Source organism: Empidonax traillii, unplaced genomic scaffold (assembly GCF_003031625.1).
Source record: "Empidonax traillii isolate 1590-97213 ecotype Southwest subspecies unplaced genomic scaffold, ASM303162v1 scaffold164:size861626, whole genome shotgun sequence".
Taxonomy (NCBI): Eukaryota; Metazoa; Chordata; class Aves; order Passeriformes; family Tyrannidae; genus Empidonax; species Empidonax traillii.
The window spans coordinates 147,631-166,559 of NW_020955357.1; the positions used below are offsets into that span (position 1 = coordinate 147,631).

An 18,929-nucleotide genomic window follows, 5' to 3' on the forward strand; every position below is an offset into this window, starting at 1 on the left:
ATTTAGACTTTTTTGACACAGACAACAAAATGTTATTTCACTTAAGAGTTTGCTGGATCCCACAGAATCGCTTTTTAACTGCTGATTCTCTGACTACAATACCTTTGCTGAAAATAACTAAGCTTCTTTGAGGACTGGTCACCCACCACTACTGAGTGTAGTGCCCAGGGTCGTTCACACAGAGCTCTCTCCTTTTCAGCTGGGGACCTGTACTCATATTTACCTTTTTTTGACTTCACTTTTAGAAGAGACAAATTCTTTTGTCTCATAAATATGGTATCAGCATCAGCAGAACTCACACATTAATTTTTCTCTGTCTAGAGCAAGCAGAGCAATATAATCAGTACATTTTGTGGTCATGCAAGTTCTCCAGTCTGGCTTATTCACAGAACATGCTACTGAATATCTTCTGTAGCATGTAGCTGTATTAGAACACAATGGAAATGTTGTAGCACAAAGATGTTTAAAAAAAAAAAAAAAAAAAAAAAAAAAAAAAAAAAAAAAAAAAAAGAATAAAAGTATGCTTTAATGTTATTCAAACCTGACAGGCATTGTTGTTAAAATAAATCTCTATCCTGGGTGGACAAATCCCTCAGCTGGTGTTAATCTGCATGACTGATGCTCTTCAATGCAGAGATAATAAGTGTCCTTAGACTCTTCAATGTGTGTTGTGTAAAGCACTGCACCTGTATCTGCATACAAGGAGAATTTACAAAAACTGCAGAAGTGGTAGTGTGGTTCTGCATTTGGAAGTCAAAGAGGCGTAAGAAAACATGGTACAAGCAAATTCTGTTTCCTTATCTGACACGAGTGCAGACAAGTGATTTACACCCATCACATCTTGTTGTTTTAAGTCTTTGAACCAATTTTGAGTAGCTCAACCCCAAAGCAGGTGCCACGCATGAAGACTGAGGCCGATGCTCACAACTAGACTTTTGCAGATTCCGCAGGAAGCTCCAGAAAGGTGACATGTGCTGAAGGGTCAGTGCCACGTGGAGTGTAATGCTCCAGAGGTATTTGTGTGGGAATGTCTGTGATACTTCCCCGGCCTCTTTCCTCACCTGTTTCAGTGCAGACTGCAACTGATGTTTGTAAGTGTGCACACTGGGTATGGAAATCTCACCTATTCCCATTCTTAGTTCAGTCTTCTGAGATCCCTCTAGTGGTTTGCATTGGCCAAACTGATTCTCCTGTGTCACTCAACTAATACTGGTGAACCCACATGAGGGAGAGTTTGGGTACAAGGCAGATGCACTTTTACACCAGCGAGTAAATAATGATGCAGTAACCTCAATGTAGGAATTAAGGAATGCATGTGAGTAACAAAGGGATCTTTAGGAAACACTTCAGCAACCAAGAACTCCTGAAATATTCAGTCTCTTTCAGTTCCCTTTCCTGTACCCAGAAGTCACTCATTTTCCCTCTGGGGTTTGTCCTGGATAAATGAGCTTATTATGGTCATGCACTGCAAATACATGCTGAGTAAGCTCCACTTCTCTAGCACTGCTAAACATTTTGCAGTTTGCTTTTTGGAGATCAGTTGTGGGCTATTAGTCTTTCCTAGGGTCTGACTGACTTCGGTTGCTTTTCTCACAGCCAAGACAGATCCATTCTTTCCCAGTCAGGTTCTTCTATACCCATCACCTGTACAAGCTCTTCATGTGTTTCACTGGAGATGCAGGCACTGCTATGCTGGTAGGCACCCTTACAGCAAAGTATTGGGTGTGAATGGCTGAAGGGATTGCCCAGCCTGCTGGCACAGCCTGGCTTCATGAATAGGATTTTAAAAAAAACACAACTCCTCAGTTTTGAAAGTGAGAGATGTTCTTTTAGGTCCTGCCTGATTAGTCACTTTTATCCCAAAATTGCATTTGTATCATGTTGGCCTGATAGTCTCAAGGTTTTTTAAGAAGTCTGATAAGGACATGCTTATGCAATACATCCATAGGCTTTACATGACTTGGATGAGGTTTTTCCAATTTCCAAAAACAATATTTGGCCCCAGTCAGAGAGACTTCAATGTGATCATCACTATGCTGAAGTCAGTGATCACTAAACACCCCACATCAGGTCTGGATTTAGGCCAGCTTTATTTTAAATCTCAACTCTCAGTGTCAGTGGTATAAATGTAAGCAGATATGTATTATTTTTACAGTAGAGCTGAAAGATTGTTTCCAGTAAATAAACAGTAGCATGATTGCAGTATCTCTTTCTCTTTGGGCACTATCTTTGGGTACTTGGAGATCTCCTGAGATAACCTTTTACATTTCAGTATTTCCTCTGGTATTTCAAGACATTCACTGATGTGTTTCCATGAATTATTTCTCACTCTTGTTCTTCAAAGACCAACCCAGGCACTTGGCTTTGTTTTTTGTTAAAACATGAAGCTACACCCAAGCCCTTGCATAGTCACAGCTCACACATCACTCACAGAAATTGTTCCTCTCTATAACCTATCGGGGATTATGTCAACTTCCTTGGGATTCTGCAGCTTTCTGAGTAATGCACGTGCATGTGTTTGTCAAAACTGAGACCTTAGTCTGGAGATTCTTCATCAGCAACTTGCTGCAAATGTTCTGCAACCAACATGTGAAATCATAGCTACAAAGATTAGGTTTGCCAAAAATTCTCAAAACATGGTGTTTCTTGGCTGCCTACACGTAATGCAAACACAATTTGAAAATCCAGGACCAGTCTTCCCCAGTATTCATGAGAAATTCCTGGTTTTAAGAAACATTTTGGCCAGTAAACTAATTTTGTAGATTATGTGAAATGCAAAGAGGTAGAAGTCCCACCAAGATTATATAGATTTGTTATTCAAATCAGTATCCCCAAGAAAACTTGAATCCAGTTCATCATTTAAAAATACTTCTTTGTATTCTGACGTCTGATGCCATTCAAGCAGGGCAGGGGGACAGAAAAATCAACTGCTTCCAAAACAACAGCAGCTGCTCAACAGAGATCTCTGAGCTCCTGCAGCGACCAGAAATACCTGTTAGACCAAGTCTGCACCCCATATCAGTGAGGAAGGCACAGGGCCCGGAGAGACATTTCTCACTGTGCTTATACATCTATGGAACACTTAAAATGAGCGAAATTAAAAGGACCAAGCTGTTGCCTATCACACACATAGTACCTGCAGCTTTAATGTATCTCTCTGCCGCTCCCCAGGGTTGTGCTCACTTAAAATTACCCAGTCTGATTTGGTGTGAGTTGACAATAGTGTGACAGCATTCAGTTCACAGCAATGTAAAGTCACACCCATGGATGAAAAAAGAGAATTATAGAGCGATAAAAAAACTACAATTGAACCAGAAATGTAACAAAAAAGAGCTTGCTGATTAGTTAACCTTCAGTGCTTTGGTTATGATACCATTGCCATGGGCAAAAGTAATCAACCTGAAACACAAAATATTTAAAAGGAGATTATGTCCTTAGAAAGATAAGTGTCTACATAGCCTATAAATAGCTCTGAAATAAGGACATCCCACGCAACATCTGGAAAAGAGAGAATTCACTCCTTGACCTCCAGCCTCACTGTCTCCTAAGGCAGGATCAAGGGTTGATCCTTATTATGATACAGACACAATGGCTGTTTGACGGTCCAGCCAAGAAAGAGGCAGGCACAGCCAGGGGCAAGGGGAGGACACACCAAGATAATGTAAAATACTAAGGAACGCTCTCCCTGTGCAGGATCTATGAGACAAATCTCTCCTGCTGTATGAAGCAGTTCAGCTTTGCTTAGGAAATGCTAGCAGACACTTCAATAAAAATAGGGGGGCATTCATGTGTTTGAATGCAGCATCACTTTTAAAAAAAATGATGCCCTGGTCAGTCTGTTACCTAATGAGATGCACTGGACCCAGAAACCTATAAATACAATTTTAGGTATAGAACATATAGTATCACAGGTATAGCTGTTGTTATACCAACAGTTTATCCTGCAGTCAGTACAGGTGCAAGGAGGAGAACTCACTGCCCAGCTCAAAGGATGCTCCACAGAACTTCTGTTTCTGCTTAAACAGTCATTTCCCTAACTCTTACTTGCAGGCTGTCTGGATTAATAATTATGTTATATTTTGTAATTCTCTTTTTTTGTTGTTGTTGTTTTTGAAGAGTAGTGTTTTTACTTAATTTAAAATGGTTTCAATGTCCCTCATCTGCCCCTTTAACCTATAACCATTACTTCATTTGTAGCAGAAAATGCGCTTTAAATTCTTGCACCTTTACAGCTTGTGAACAATATACCTTGAATATGCCAGTAGGGACTATTTTAAAGCTTTTTAAAAAATAAATATGTTGCTAACAAAATTTATAATTGAATTCTACCTTATTTTTATCATTGCCAGGTTTAGTGGTGTTCATATAGGATCATTGCAAGTATTCATGCCAGAATTATGCAACTTCTTTGCAAAGCAAGTTGAATGAGGATCAGTGATACTGGTACATCTACTGGTCATAAATGCTAGCAACATACAGACTGTAGAAGAGAAAATTTCAAAGCAAAATACAATTAATTCTCAAGAAGCTAATTTTCTTTCACAGTTTTTGTGTTGTACAGTTGCCCATACTTGGAGGTACGTGCATATATTTTACCTTTATTTCCTGGTGGGTTTATGTGTGATAAGACTCAAATTTACATTTTGTGTGTAATATTACTTTATCTGTACCTGGAGCTTGACATAGCTGAGGCAATTCTTTCCCCTGCAATGCACTGAAGATTGGAGGTCACAGTTTCTGATGGTGAGGATGACTCCCTTGCCCAGTCTCCCCCAGGCACCAGCCATGCTTTATCCAGCATATGTTTGGAGGGTGTATGGGAGGGTGTACAGACTACATGCTGCAGCCTTGGAGGTGGTCCAGAAGGATCCCAGGAGATGAGCTCTCCTCCCACCCTGATATGGTGCCACTCTCTTTTCCCAGTTGTCCTGGGTCTTTGGAGCCAGTAAAGGCAGGGCTTTGTATGGTGATCATGAGGCTATGGCCAGAATTTGGCATACATTTGGCAGAATAAACCTGTCTCCATGTAAGATAATTTAGATTGAACTGGTTTCCTCATATATAAATTATTAACTAGTGGCTAGTTCTCACTCCCACCTGCACTACACATCTTGTGACTTTAGTAAAAGAAAGGCTTTTCCACCCACACCATACTCAATGACCCATGCTTAATGAGGTTGGAGTATTTGTTGGTTGGGTTTGTGTTTTGCACGTGGAATGTTCTTACTTCATCAGATTGCAAGGACAGCCAAGACTGGTTCTGTTTTGCTTTGTGGAAAGTGAATGAACTTAAGTCACACAGTTGCTCTCTCACATGCCTATCACTCAAATAACTTGCTGCAGAAGCGAGGTAGGTCATACACCATTCACTGGGCTTGTGATGATTTACAAGCCACTCAGAGAGCTGATATGAACTCAGAGGAACTGCTGCTGCTCGTTTACCGTATCACAAGGACGCGTCATTTCCCTTCACTACACTGCAAACACATTAATTCTAAATCACATGCTCAAGAAAAATTACACTCAAACGGGTACACAAGCAAACGGAAAGAGGAGAGGCCAAGCACAGGAATGCTGAGCTGCAAAATTTCAGGAGAAGAAAACAGCTCTCTAGAACTGCTCAAAGAAAATGAGAAAGTAGGTCTGTGACCCTTGATGAAAGACTTCTGGTTCTACAGTCCAGACTGAGATGCCCTCGTAGAAGTGGCCTGATCAATGAAGGTACTGAAGGGCTGGGCTGTTCGCTCAATGTGCTAGAGAATGGACACTTCAGGAAACAAAGTTACTCTGACTTTGCTGTTGGCATGCAGCTCAAGTAGCCTAATCTGAGATACCAAACCTGAGCCAGTTTATCCTTCTTTCTCTACCTGCTTAGAGTCTGCTTTTTAGGTTTATTATACATGCTGCCATGTTTGTCTTAGACGGGGTTGCACACGGGACTGAATAGTGTGATCGCCTCCCCTTTTATTCCTCTTTTCACAATGCAAGACTGATCTGCTCTGACAATATCCTCCCAGCCAAGGGACTCTCCCTTCATCAAGAGCTCTCCGGATAAGGCAACAGTGTCTCCGAAGCAAACTCGTAAGAGTGGACAAAGCTGAAGTAGGTTGTACTTTCTCTTCTGTCAGTGCTGTCCAGCCAGCTGGTAAAGGATACTGCGCTGCTGGAGAGATGGGGGTTGGCTGGGCTGTAAAACTGATACCCTGCAGGGATTTAACCTCCTGCTGCACTTCCTTAAGGGTAAGCTATGAATCATATTTCCTTGAGAAGTCCCATGGGCTGTATTCTGTGTACCAGAACTCCTGACTTCTCCTCCCTCTCTGTTTTTGGTGGCACTGGTTCCTCCTTATGCCTGTGGGTGCTGCTGAATGTTGTTAAACTGTCCTTGATGTCAGCCTGCACATAGCCAAATCAGGAATGGAAAAAATGAGCCCTACGTGTTTGTTCCAGGAAGCCAGACAGCAGTTCCCCATCTCATACAGGTGAACACTTTCTCACACCAATAACTCATTAGGACAACACTTGTGACCTCAGCTCTTTCACAACAATGTTTATAGTCTGTGCCACTGTTTGTAAGGACTGTCCTGAATGGCAGCCAATTACTGCTCTTTAATGCAGCACTTCTGCATTCCCAACTTTTCTCTTTTTAGCCTGTTTTATTTCTCCTTTCTTGGGCTCTTGCATAGCTCAGTCACCATACCATTCCAAAATCATCACCAAGGCCCCCTAAAATCCAGTACTGAAACCCGTTCTCCATCCGCTTGCTAATGAAAATCATGGGATCACCACATCAGTTTAGGAGAGAGAAGAGCCACAGCTTTGGCTGAGAAATGTTCAGTTAGGTTTTCTAAGATCTTGAAGAACTAATTTAATAAATCCTTGCTTGCTTGAATGACAGCACCATCTGTCTCCCACCATATTTTTCATTATGTCACTTGTATAAAAATGCACGTGTTTAATGTGAAGTTAATTCCCGAGCGGCAGTGACATGACTAACCCTTCACTCCTGAATTCCTTGCTACCGTATGATCTAGTTTTTATAGAGCTAAGAGGTTAAGCGATAGTGACAACTGAAAATACTTGAGGCAAGTGAGTATTTGCTCACCATGGAAGGCCAGCCTTAGTTATACATATATAAATGCTTGGTTTGAGGAGTATAGGTAAATAACATAGCAAAGATACTGTGTCCTGCAAATAAATATTTGTACCTACAGTTATTATGCTGACTCAGGATTCTTGAAAATAATCTCTCAAGAAAAACTGTTAATAATAAATAACCTGCAGTTTGCAGCTGTTAAACTTCCTGGTAAAACACTGGTTCATGACACCTGCACCCATCCACTCGGTTGTACGATTGAGTTGTACCAAGATGTAACCCACTTCAGTCTGTTTGGCAGAGCAGTGCCTGAAGGGCTTTATGTTCTCTCCTGTCTGGATATTTTTGTGTATAACCAAACATGAGTTAAATATTCATAATCCTCTGCTTCAGGGTGAGAGTGCATCTTTATTTCTGCCCTAAAATCCCTAGTGATATCAGCAAGGGTTGTGACTACAGCACGTTTACCTCCCAGTGATTCTGGGTGCAAGAGTAAGGAGCAGCCAGGTTGGCAGGTCTGCACAGTGAAGGCTGAGAGGGTGGGCAGCAGGTTGGCTTTCCTTTATTTCATGTACCTTAAGAGTGCTGTATACTGGTGTGTTTGCCTGGGAACAGCAAAACAACCTGCAGCTGGTTTAAAGTGTTAAAATTAGACTAGAGTGGGCTAGTAACCTCTGTTTCTAGTTAGGTCATTTCTTAAATGGTTTTAAGTACCTTGCCTTTCATTGAGGGATGTGCTTAAAACTCCAGTTTGGAGGTCAGGGTGTGTTCTCCTTTTGAACTCAACATTCCAGCTTCTGTGGGCCAGTCACTGGCCTCCATGGATCTTCTTCCCAGCTCCTTAACTTCCATGAGTCCAGCCAGCTTTAAAGTGCAGTGATTTTTGGAATGGCTTTTTGCCATCAAACCCTTTCAGCAAAGTAAATGAAGTTGGTTTTACCTGAAAATAGAAGATAGGAAAAGAAAATTTTTACAACTGGAAACAATGAATTATTTTTGCTTTAAAAGTTGGCCCTGTTTCTTGACTCAGTCCCTTTCAGGACGGACCTTTTGTGTGCTGACCCTGGTTTGTGCACAGGTGACACCTGGCTGGCCTCTGCTTCCCGAGGAGAGGAACATCTGCTCATCCTCGGGCAAGCCTGTGTCTACTTTTGGGAGACAGGCCAGCTCCGAGGCCCTGAGCAGACTCCAGAGAGATGATGGTGTGAAAACCCAGGGCAGGGCAGCAGCACCTGGCCCTGAAGTCCCAAAAAAGAGAGAGCAAGAAAGGGACCAGGCAGTTGCTTGGACATGTCCTGTCCATGGGTTGACTGCTTGCTCGGCCCTTTGCTTGCACAGGCAAGTAACCAGGCCCTGAGGAGGCTGGGAGGACATGGAGAGCTGCCTCTCATCCCCTCTTCCACACTGAAAGAGGCATTTCAGGGCAGTGTCACAGGCAAGTGGGACTGCAATGGTGTTTGAGGAGACACCTCAGAGGCACCTCAGGAAGTGGCACCAGCCCAGACTGGTGGGAGAGCATATCCTGGGGAGACTGGGCTTCACAAACAGCCCAGGGAGAATCCCCCAGGTAGGGAAAGGACTGTGCCAATGAGATTTTCACTGGCATGGGTAAGAGACGGCAGAGAAGGATGAACCGTAAGAGTGTCCGTCTCCAGCTCTCCACTGCCTGGCCCCAGCCCACCCCCAGCCCCATGAAGGTGTTTGATGTCCAGGGCTGGGCCCAGCTCCTTGGCTGGGGGTGTGCAGTGGTGGCCTGGCTTCCCACTCAGCCCTCAGCTTCCCCAGCTGCCAATGCTCCCTGCTAATTCCCTTCTCACTCACTTCATAGAGTGGGAGTGTAGCAAAAGTACAAACCTATGTTTAAGCCATTGCCTGCATTTGGACCTCTCCTTCCAGCCCATTTCTAACTGCAGTGCTTAAATCCCACAGATTTTCACTGCTAGCTGGTCACAGCGTTCCTTGATGTGCTTTTGAATCAGATGAACTGAAATAATTCTGTGAGATCTGTTATGTCTCTGGCCTGTAAAATATAATAATTTCTTACTGGGTTACACTAATATTTCGTAATTCATTCTTAATATTATTCTTCAATAAAGCTCTATGCAAACAGTCTATCCCAGAGGAGGAACTTCTGCCAGATCCCAGATGTCAAACACATTTGCTTCAAATACAGGAGTTCATGACCTTTTATGTTTGTTAATGTGACGCCATGGAAATTATTTATAATAAATAAGCATATTTCAGAGTCAGGTGCTCCATGGGCTCTTTTTCAGTGATACAACAACCTTTCCTGAAACAGGTCTTTCCTGTTTTGTTGTGGGGTTTTTTCCCCTAACCATAAAGGTTTGGGAACAGTTTGAAACCCTGTTATTGAACTAAGTCCAACTATTGCACTGAAAGGTAGACAGGAACTCTTAAGAAAACTCATCTTTCAAATCTTTCTTGAAACCAGCAACAGATAAGGCTCTACCTTTCTCTTATCCTTTACCCTGAAAATACAATTTTCAAACTGCAGACTGTATGGATCCAGACAAACACTAAATACATTGCTTTACAGAACTGAAACAAAGAGGAAACTACTGGAATTGTTTAGATCCAAATGACACATCTGATATGCCAACTGACTTTTGCATGTAGAAAGCTCATTTTAAAGCTGGAATAGCACCATGTACTCACAATCTTTCAGGTATAAGGGCTCTAGAAAATATCTGAAGGTGTCAATATGTTGATAATATTTAACCTTATCTTTTTGCAGCAGATGTGACAATACCTTCCTAAAACTGTGCCGGATTAAGAGTATCTGCCTCTTAATGAAGCCAAGAGAGAAAAGGATGCAATTGGAAAACACTGGACAGCATGTCTTTGCTCTGTTTCATCCTTTTCTCAACCGTACCTAAAGGTTTATAAGTCCTCCTGAATTTACTGGACTCATTATCTTGGATTCCTAGACACTAGCAGCAGCAAGAAATGCAGCCTGAGGATGAGATGGAAACTCTTGCTCCTGCATAAATATGCACCTCCAGTCCCTCCTGTTCATCACTCCAGGCAGAAGCTGATGGTCTGCCCAGAACAGCACCCTTGTGCCTCAGCGATTATCCACCCTGAAACCTCTCCTTGTCTTCAGTTAGTTTGGGCCTGGCAGGCATTTATGATGCTGAAAACCACTATGTAGCTTAGAACCAACTGTGCAGCTCAAACAGATGTGGGGCTGGCTGTGGAGAGACAGGACCAAAGTGTTCTGGTGAATGAAGGATGAGCCCTCCTTGGATTTATAATCAGAATGTATTAATGATGTGTGTGCACAAAGAAAATCTACTTACAGCATATGGCAAGACATAACAAGCCAGCAAATCTGTTTTCAAATTCACAGTACATCAAATCTGAATGAGATAAAGAGAAGGTCTAATTTAAACAGCAAAGTACCTCCATAAAATTGCTCCTCTGGGCGTTGTAGCAACATTTTCAAGCAGTGCTGGACATTGTGCAATAAAGCTGTCCCTCTGCAGTTCTGTGGGAAGAGACAACAGGCTGCAGTCTCAGATGGTGGACAGAATTACAACAGATTATGTCAAGAAAGCGCGATGTTGAACATTCATTTGATAAAAGGAGAAAACAAACAGTCACGAACTGAATTACAGCAGCTTTCTATAATGAAGTGTGTGAACCCCACCCAGCATCTGTGGCAGAGGAGGGAAGGTGTCAGCTAAACCCAAAGGTTATGATGGGAATGGAAAAAAACAGGCTCCAGCTGAGAGTAGGACAAGGAGGATGAGGAAACAGTTTCATGTTTCTCCCAGTACAACCTCAAGGGATAAAGATTTCTGCTGCAAAAACTTTAATAGTAGTAAAATCCTCTGGCTGCAGAAGTTGTTTGTAATGAAGGTGTATTAACCGCTTAAAGACTTCAGCTGAAAAGTACTCTGCTATTTCACTGAAATCTAAGTTGAAAAATCCTTCTTTTCTCTCACAAAGCCTCTGCCTCAGAAAACCTAATTTAGTGGCTACACATGGAGTTTGGCTATGAGACGTTGTAGGCTGTGTGCTGGACTTATCCTGATAAGGCCTTGGCTTTTGGGTCCTGACAGCTGACCTCATCACTTGGCTATTGCAATATATTTTAATGATTTTAACTCTCATCATAAGTACATCACTTGATATTAGTTCCTGAAAGTAAAATATTTCATATGCAGTAGTGTTAGATGCTTACTTGCTCTGACAGATTTTCAGAAGAGCTGGGTAAGTGTTTGCAATCATCAACTGCTTGATTTCATGTAAGCCTTTGTAAACTAGGCAAGAACTACTATGCAATTATCTTTTCCACTTCTGTATTTGAAAGATTTCAGTGTCCTCTGTGCAAACATTGATTCAACCTCTGAACCTCTTGATTTTTAACATGGAAGTTGGCACGATTCAGTAAGTGTGCACAAGTGGTAGGATCAGGGTTCTGATGCAAAGGATCAGAGGGAGAATTCAGGCTGGATTTGTGCAAAGCTGCAGCCTCCATCAGCATACCTCCTGAAAACTGTTCACTGGAATACTTGCACAAAGTGAAGAAAAAGGGTCTTAATCTATTTGAAAGTGTTTGCAGATGTAAGTAATTACTCAAGAACATTGTGTCAGTATTTATACATGGGGAGTTTTATTGCTTCACGTCTAGTTTCTAAAGATTTGAGGCCCAGAGCTGATAAAATGCACTCCTGCTTGTAGCTACTTCTGGCTACTCCTCTTTCACCATGAAAAACACTGGCACATTGTAATCCAATAGCACAAACAGCCTCAGCAACAAGTGAACAAATCTGCTGTGCAGCAGTTCAAAACAGATGAGACAGGCCTCGCTGGGGAATACGAGAGGTGAAGCGTAGCCCAGACTAATAAATTCTCCTCTATTGGCCCTGCATGGGTCTGCTGAAGAATCTCAGCCCTGGATCTCCTGGAGCTGAGAGCGCTGTGGTTTGGCAGAGCCAGCCAAAAACAGGCCAGTTTATTAGCTTGGTCTCAGTACCGGGGGTGCCCTGGGTGGAGGCCACATGAGGAGAACGAGGAGCTGCAGAGCACCAGGAACTAGTGAGGATGAGTAGTTGCAATGGCAGCCTGGGGTGGACACAGAGAAGACAGGGGCTGAGAGCAGGCATCTGTGAGGCATGGGAACATCACCAGGTTTCTCAAGAAGGATTTAGTTACAGAAAGATCAGCAAGTGCTAGAGCAGAGCATAGCACATTCTTGATGCTGCCAGGAGGTTGGCAGGGAAGGAAGATCATATTTGCAGCTTGACACAGAGGTCTGAGGAGCAAAAAACAGAGGTAAATTGGTTTCACTACTGATCTCAAACTAGATTTGTTTGGAACAAGAATCTTCTAAGGGGGGGGGGGAGGTTTGTTTTCCATCCCAACTAAAAAAATCATAACACAGTAATGCTCTCCCTCTCCATACAAGACCAGGTTGTCCGCATCCCTTACTGTGTGCAGCTGCATTTTGTGCTTATTGACATTTAATTCCCAATTTTCAAGCAGCTGAAGGCAGACTGAAAGGTGTGTCCCAAATCATGAAAAGAGCCACAGAGATATGAGAAGGGACCCCCTCAAAGTACAGAGCACAGCCTTGCCCTGATTAAGAAGGAAACTAGTATTGCAAACTGTTTGTTTTTCCTTTAACTGACTTATCAAAAATACTATTTTTAGTGTCCTTTCCTTCATCAGAGAGGCAACCTGCAGTCACAAAGGCTGGCTGCTACTGCACTGCCAACTCCAGCAGCTGGAGAGCTGCTCAGGCAGGACTGGAAGTCAGTGAGAGCCTGAAAAACCTTTGAGCATGAAAATGCTGACGTAATTTGATAGCAGCAAACTGCATACAGGGACCTTATCAGTAATTAAACAACACACTTCTATGAACAGTGTAAATAAAGCTGTTCGACCATGTAAATTAATTTAGTGAGATGCCTTGAAATGGGTGTTTAATGTGCACCTCAGGACTCAGATAATTCTGGAAGCATACCAGGTTACTCGTATTTTTTTAAAATAGTGACCACATATAATCTCCTGAGCTTCATTAACAGGAATCAGAGCTACTCAGCTATATGATACCCAGTACTTGCGACTGGCTCTGTGCAGAGATGAACAGAGATGCTTTGTTAGCTCAAACACTATGAGTCTGTGCTTTTGGCAGAGGGTCTCCCCTTGCAGTGGCTCTGGAGCTCGAAGTAGCTGTGTTATATTGCATGAGGACAGGCATGAAATTCTTAATTAGCAGCAGGTCTGTGGCGCTATTAAATTTTAAATGAAAAATATTGTAATAGAAAAACTACAGTCGTGGTGGATGGGGAATCCACCAAAGACCTCAAACCAAGAGCTATTAGAGTGACTGTGCAGAACTTCAGACTGGAAATGCTCATGTTCTCAGAGTGTAAACAGCATTTATTTGGGGAAATATACCCCATTTCCTACTCATGCAGTCCCACCTTCTGCTCTTATTTGCCTCCAGGGGTATTTTAGCACTTCTAGTTATCAAAAACTGGAATCGAGGTCACCTTGAGCCTCCCAGAACTTTTTCCTTCCAGCAAGAAAACTTCCAAACCAGAATTTCCTGCTGAAATTTCTGAACCAATCCCCTGTGTGTGATCCCTAAATTACCCTACCGACTATACACTCTTGGGGCAGGGGCTTCCTCATGTGTCCATATAAAGCCTTACTAAAGGGATCCGCATTCAAACTAGACATGCCATTTTCTAAGAACATTGTAAAACATGAAAAATTCGCCTTTTCTCTCTGAAACAGACGCCTGGTTGTGCTTCTAGCAAAGCGAGGGGCAGCTCTGGCACGGACTTCGCAGGTGTCACGGTCCAGCAAGCGACAACGAAGAGTCACGGGCAGCCATTGGGAGGCAAGTCTGCCCCAGTGAGTGGCTCTGGCGAGGCGGGAGAGTCCCAGGGCGGCGGGGAAACTCCCCCTCCGCGATTGGGATCGGTGAGTAAGCGCTGTGGGAGCGCACCTGGCGGGCCGGGCGGGCGGCGGGGCCGGCAGTGCCCGCTGTGAAGGGCAGGCGGGGGCCGGGCGGGAGGGAGGCAGAGCAGCCAGGGCAGAGCCCCGGGCAGGGCAGCGCAGGAGCTCCGCCGGGCAGGAGGCGGCCGCGAGCGGGCAGAGGGGCGGCCGGGAGCCCTCCCAGCAGGTACCGGGGAGCGGGAAGGGGAGCGGGAAGGGGAGCGGGAGGGGTAGCGGGAGGCTCGGGCAGCCCCCGCCCGGGGGCCGCGGACAAGGGGCGGACAAGGGGCCGCAGGAGCTGCCCCGGCGGTGGCGGCCGCGTGGGTCTTGTGTGTTTCCTGTCAGCTTTGAGAAATGAAAGCAGGTAGAAAAATAGGAACTGTTTCGAAGTAGTCTGGCGTTCAATCTTCATGTAAGTTAGGTCCGAGGTTAAGTTGCACTTAAAACGGTTTCAGGCTGGGATTCCTGTATGAAAATGCCCTTGTAAAATCCAGATTTTCGGTGTGAATTAACAGCTAAGCATTGCCATAGGCCAGCAATAGCTAACTAGATCACCTTCTGTAAGAACACTTGAGGTAATTAGAGATGTGGTTTAGCCAAAACTCAGAAGGAAGTTGTGAATATAGTTAGACAGAGTTTCCCTTTTGTATGGAGTGAAATTAGCATCAGAAAATACATATTTACTGAAGTTATAGCCTGCTGTATCCAAGAGCACTGCTAAAGCAGCAGTTGTGATTGTAAGCAGTTTCAAACTGTCCTGTTCAGAGTGTACTTTTTGAATGCATACCATAAGGCTGGATTCCTGGGTGTGTAAGCTCACTCCTTATTAAACAGCAGTCTGAAATAAATATCGTCTTAAATTAAGCTGGTCTTGTAACTTTCCTTTGATGTGGAAACATGCCCAGTGTCTCATGTGATGCATTTCTCTCGATAAGAATGGAAAGGTTGATATTGGGACCGTTCCTGCAAGGTAGACTTCCATTCAGTGCCGCTGTAACTGTGCACAAAGAGAACAGGACCTCGAGGGACTTGTGCTAGGCCACAGCTGTCAAGTGCCTGGACATCTCAATGATCCTGTAAGCACCCATACCTCGGAGCTAGATCCTTGCAGTCCTAACCCTTGGTCTCTGAGCTGGGCAGGCTCAGGTTTTTCCCAGTGATATTTGCTGAATGCATTGAGGTCTGATGCTTGATGTGCCTTTAGTTTTTGTAGTGTTGATTAGTTAGGTGACCAAGCTGTCCAGGCATCCAGAAATAAGGTATTCCTTGACAAGTTGCTCTTGGAGAGCCCAAGTGTCTTTAGGTTACATATAGATGATCAGGACCACTTAAAAAACATATAAGGGAATACACTGCTAGGCGTTTTTCCCCCTCCTTATTCTTTCTAGGTTTTGTCTATAGCTGTTAGACAGATGTGAAGAGTCAAGTTCTGAATTTGCCTCTTTCATTTCTCAAGAGAGTGCTGTTCTGAGCTGGTGGTCTCTGGCTCCTTTCTTATGAAACTGTTTTTGCCTGGCTTTCAGTACAGAAATATTCATTAGGTGAGCTGTGATCTTACAAGTCGGTGGCTAGGGAATGAATCCAGAAGTGAGGAAGTTTGATTTCTAGTCCTTTGTCCAACTGTATGTTAAATATTAAAATATATATTTGCAGAATACATGTGGTTAAGCAATATTTAATTTCAAGAAAAATATATTTATTATTAAAGTGTCCCTTGATTCTTGCAAATATTTATAAAAATGACACCTACTAAATACACTGTACCCGAAGGGTATGTTGGACTGACTCCACAGATGTCACATGAATTCCACAGCCCTTCCCTGCATTTAATTTAGATGATGGATCCCCAGGTGGTTAATTCCTCTTTCTTCCTGTGCTATGGAAAGAATGAATGTGGGCAGGATTGTTCAGTCAGTCATGTGTATGTGTAGGCTATTAATTCACAGTGTTGGGAAAAAAGCTCAGGCACTGGTCTCTTTTTCTTTGTCCTAATCATTAGGCTTAGTCGTTTTACTTGCTTGTTCTGTCACTTGTTTAGTATCAGCTGGTTTGCTTTTCACTCACCCTCTGTTCATTGTACTCCTAGGTGGTTTACTCTCAGTTGTACGTTACTCTAAATGCGCTCCCCAGGGTTGTGGGTTGGCTGTGAAAAGGACAGTCCTGCTCTGGCCCTTTGTTTTCCCCACTGCATTCTGACCCCACCTTGTGCAGTCAACCGCAGGGAGAGTTGGAAAACTGCTTTTTTTTTAAAAAAAAAAAAAAAAAAAAAAAAAAAAAGGTTGTTTATTCTGGTCATTTAATTTTGTATCTAATCAGTGAGCTGGGCCAACTCACTGTGCAGCTGCATGTTTACTGGATCCCACAGGAATGGCTGTTGGCAAGGGAGAGCAGAACTGCCCCTCTGGTAGCAGCCAGTGCTTTAAGCAAGTTCAGGACAGGCAGATGCAGCCCCCATGTGTGGTGGGCAGAGCCAGAGGATCTGCCTTAGAAAGGACAGCCTCAGCTAGAAAGCCAGGCTTTGGCTAGCTTAGGCCTCCTGTCTTCCAGTAAATCCTACCTGCTGTGGCTTATACGAGAAATACCTCTGACTTTGGTGGAATATTTATTGAACTTGTTTGCTTGATTAAGATGTTATTTACTTCATTTAGTGAATTTTATGTGAAGCATATCCTGACCTATTATTGCTCCCCTCTTCAGACTCTTGTTTAATTTTATGAAAGAATTGCTTTGTTTACTCTGAATTGCTATCTCCCTAGATACCTTAAATCTGGTAAATATTCTCAATGTAATCTAAGTAGGACAACACCCAATCTCTGTCAGCAGAGAATTTAAGATCTCGTCTCTTAAAAGTGAAAGGCAAAGCAAGCTCTGACTTTCAGTAGGACAGGCTCTGTTTGAGTTAAGCCATGTTGTCATTCCAGTTAGTAATGCTGTTCAGACTCAATCAGAAAGATTGCTTATGTTGAGAAAAATTAGGCTGATCGCGTTTTGCAGCCAGGATGAATCTTCCAACCTAAACCAAGGAGCCTCATGTGGGAAGAGGTTCAAAACCTGGATTTGGTTGAGCTCATCTGTGTTGCATCATATTCCTTACTAATCTTAATACATCAAACTATGCAGAATTAGTGAGGATGCTTCTCTGAAGCTTAGCACGAGTATTTGTTTGCCTGTCATTGCAGCTGAAGTTTACCCTAATTCAGTGCCAAAAAAAAAATTATATCAGCAATCTGATGCTTATCTTTCCTGTAAATTGTACCCTGGTGATTTTGTTTTGAATCTTTGTTTTTCGGTGATCTAATAGCCACACTTAAACTGGAGAGAACAGCTAATTAGGTCCCAAATGAAAGCCCTTGATGTTTTGGGGGTTCTTGTAATTATTGCAATGAGTTTTGGATCTGGCCTGAAGGGCAAGTTCTGGAGATGCTCCTTCAGCAGTTAAACCAGCTTTGAAGTCCAAAAACGCACCATGTCCCAGTGACCTCAAAACCTATGAGGCACTCTTGTTGATTTAGCACCTGTGCTTTGGAGCCTGGAAGGTGGATGTCAGATGGTGCAGTGTGCTGCAGCCTGGGAAGTGGATACCTGGCTCCCTGCCCAGCTCCCCTGGGCACCATGCTGGGCCCCAGAACGGTGGAACAGCCTCATCAGCACATTGTGCTTGGGATACATTAATGCACATCTGAAGCATGGAGAGCTAGAAGGTTGCTTGGCTTTTGTGTGAAAACCTCATCATCAGAGCTGTGGGAGGGTCTTCTGCCTGCATGGAGCTCTCACACCTCTGGGCCGAGGGGCTGCACGTGGCTTTGTCCACCCTGCTTGTTGAAGCTGGGTCAGGGTGTTTAATGTGGCCAGAAATGGCCCAGCCCTTGACCAGGGCTTGGCAGGGGCTGGAGGAGGCAGATAAAAAGGGGGCTAAGGATGAGTTCTCTTTAAAAGTTCAGGTATCCAGTCTGCTGTGCGTGCGTGTCTTCCAGTGAGGAAAGTGCCTGCCATGCAGAGAGAGGAGGGTTAGCTGGAATGAGGTTTAAAAGTTGCTTGAGCTAGCAGCGTCTTTGTGGTTAGTGGTGAACTGATACAAAAACAAGTTGTGTTTCCTGTTTCTGAGAGAAATTGTGTTTAACAAAACATTTTCAAGGCCAGTTTCATTTTGCAGTAGAGGAAAATTCTAAAACTTTTAATTCTGGGTTGGATTCATTGAGGCTTTTTTCTCCACCATTTACTTTTGCAAAAGGGAATTGTTGGCCTCTAGACTGGGAACTCTCTGTGAGTTTCCCATTCAGGTTCTCTGTCTGTTCAGCAGTGACTTGAGTAGCTAAAAATTTTCTTCTGTGATGTCTTGATTAAACACAGACCATCTCCCTGAATTGTCCTGACTTTCATTCAGTTCAGTGGTATGTGTATTTCCAGATCTGGTTTCAGCAACGTGTGAAAGTCATGGGTCCAAATTCTCTTGTGAAGAGTGTTGATTTAAACTCAATAGGATTAAAAAAACACCTTATATTCATGCTGTAGCTGTTGTTCACTGTGTTGTAAAGCAAATCTGTCAGAAGGGAAAAAAGAGAATGATGAGTTCATGCTGCCAAGTTCTGTTCTCATGACCTCTCTCTTTTCAGGAGAGTCCCACCACCATCTCCCACAGTTGTAGCAGCATTTGGCCAGTAATGACTGGGATGTTAGATACTGCCGTTAAATTGAGACTGTTCTGATTGCTGCTGGTTTCTCCCAATGTCTATACAAACTCCTTTAAAAAATGTGCCTGGTTACCACTTATCTGCCTGGGTAGCTGCCAGCTACTCCAGACAGTATAGCTCTCCAAGAGACACTGGTGGGGCTGGTAAATGTTGTTCTGTGTCCCTGG

At 43.4% G+C, this 18,929-nt stretch overlaps 1 protein-coding gene across 4 annotated transcripts in view; it reads left to right on the top strand.

Moving 5' to 3' along the window:
• The first annotated feature begins 13,622 nt into the window (after positions 1–13,622).
• TC2N (tandem C2 domains, nuclear) overlaps positions 13,623–18,929 on the top strand; it is a 30,108-nt gene continuing 24,801 nt past the window's right edge. For 2 of the 4 annotated variants that reach the window (XM_027885304.1, XM_027885308.1), the window contains exon 1: positions 13,970–14,056. The gene's annotated coding sequence lies outside the window, so the exon portion shown is untranslated. Of the gene's footprint in view, positions 14,057–14,172; positions 14,259–18,929 lie in introns of those variants that run through there. The other 2 variants (XM_027885305.1, XM_027885306.1) reach the window with 2 other exon arrangements.